Source organism: Opisthorchis viverrini (assembly GCF_000715545.1).
Source record: "Opisthorchis viverrini unplaced genomic scaffold opera_v5_88, whole genome shotgun sequence".
NCBI lineage: Eukaryota > Metazoa > Platyhelminthes > Trematoda > Opisthorchiida > Opisthorchiidae > Opisthorchis > Opisthorchis viverrini.
Window position 1 is genome coordinate 834219 of NW_008751745.1, and position 2490 is coordinate 836708.

A 2490-nucleotide genomic window follows, 5' to 3' on the forward strand; every position below is an offset into this window, starting at 1 on the left:
CCCGCAGGGGTTTTACAGAAAAATGGATTGTGCGACTAGCCGCTGGCACAGACGAAAAAAGTGTAGCACCGCTCTTTAAATTCGCGGCGTGAGACAGTAAGCTTGCCAGCGCGGGGATCCCCTTTGTGGCGTTTTGTACTTTCCATTATAACACTACGTATTTCATCAATTGCATAATTGTTTTTTTGTTTCAATAGGGAAAACTGAAAAACGCACAGAATACAAGCGTGGTCACGTGCTACGACTCTCTCTCTTCTGATTTCGCTCGCGCTTGCAGCGGTCACTCGCGAGTCTCATGTGCTAACTCTGGTATCAAAACATTTCAGACCATCTTCAAAATCTATTATATGTGGGAACTGTTCAGGAGAAGACCCCTGGAACACCATGAGTAGATTATTATTTATTCTCTGACCTGGGCCAACGAGGAACTATCTGAATGAGAACAATTTTCAGTGAGTCTGTTCCATCTGACCTCTTTATTATCGTGTACCAAACCTGGCGTTATTATTTTTATTTCTTTGCCACACACTTCTGGTAAACCAACTTATTGGGTAGTCAGACCACTACAAACCTGGTGAGCCCGAGTCCTTCAAGATAAATATTTTTGAAAACTTTTCTCTTCAAGTTGTCGTAATTTTTTCCTTTTACCCGGTCATCATGCAGACATAATTTGATTTAGCGGATTTAGTCGAGAATGCGATTAGCATATATTTACCAGACTACAATCCACGCAACCTCAGGGTATGGTTTCACCAGGTGGAGGCAGTTTTTACTACCCGACGCATCACTTCCCAAGCCACTCGATTTGCCTATGTTGTCCAGCATCTTACCTGTGAATTAGAAACAGAAGTGGAAGATCTATTGGAAGATATTCCAAAGGAAAACCTGTATGACGTCCTTCGAGCGGCCATCATAAGTAGGACAGGGAATTCAGAAGACAAAATGCAACAGGATCTATTCACCACTGTGGAACTTGGGGACAGATCGCCATCACAACTGCTTCGCCACATGCGCAGTCTTCTCTGCGGCCGTAAGCTAGTGGTGGAAATTATGGCCCAACTATGGCTCGACAAACTTCCACCCTCAGTGTCTCACGTTATCAGTGCTTTTGTTGATGAACAGAGCTTGGAGCAGTTACCCTAAATGGCGGAGAAGATCCACGAAACTTATCCCAGCATCCCCGTAAACTCCGTCTCCCGCCCTGCGCCCACTACAGATTCCGACCCGCTTCTTGCTTCTATATCTCACCTACAAGCTAAGTATGATGCTTTAACCGATCGCTCACAACGTTTAGAGATCAACAGGCATCGACCACGTTCACGATACCGTTCTCTCTTGCCCGTCCCTCTTGGTACTGGTATTACTAATCTTATGGCCCAAAAGCACGCAAGTGTCAGCCACCTTGTTCCTTCAAGGCACGTTCCAACACCCCTTTAAGCATCCCGGCTAGTCCATAACGACGACGACTGTTGTGGCCCTCCTCGCGATAGTCACCTATTCACCTATTCAAGATCACCGATCATTCAAATGGTCTACGTTTCCTCGTAGATACGGGAGCTGAAGTTAGTGTGCTACCGCTTCCCGATTCTGCTTCATTCTCCATACAAGCCGCTAACGGTACCCGCATTGCTGCATACGGCGAACGTTCTCTCACCCTTGACCCCGGATTGCGACGTGCGTTCAAGTGGATCTTCCTTTTTGCCGACGACCAAACACCCATCATCGGTGCAGGCTTCCTGACCCACTTCAACCTATCAGCCGATGTTCGACACAAACGCCTCTTGGACATGCTAACCTCCAACTCAGTCAACGGAATTGGTGCCCCAACTTCATCCGTAGGTATCCGAGTTATCTTACCGGATTCACATTTTGCTGACATACTTAGGGAATTTCCAACCCTCAATCATCCATGTCAGTACACCCAACCGGTCGCTCTTTTCGAATTACGCGTGTGCCCTTTGGTCTTCGAAATGCAGTTCAAACGTTCCAACGTTGCGTGGACGAAGTTTTATGTGGTTTACCCTTTTTGCATGCCTATCTTGACGATGTTTTAATCGCTAGCACCTCCAACTCAGCATGCAGCTCATCTTAGGGTAGTGTTTGAACGTCTTTCATCTTACAACATACGTTTAAACATTGACAAATAATTATTCAGTGTTACTAACCTGGATTTTCTTGGCCGCCACATTGACCCAACAGGTATTTCACAATTACCCTATCCCATTTTGACCCTAGAGTCTTTTCCCATACCCTCCACTGTCACCTAACTTTGCCGTTTCATAGGTATCCTCAACTATTACCGGTGACTCATCCCTCACTGTGCAGATATTTTACAGCCACCGAGCGATTTACTTGGGTCCAAAGAAAAATCTGTTACTTTGCCCTAACACCGCCATTGCCGCTTTCGCAAGAGCCTAGCAAGCCATTGCCCACGCCACAAAGTTATCTTTCCTCGATACTCATGAAGGTACAACGCTGTTTTCACAACTG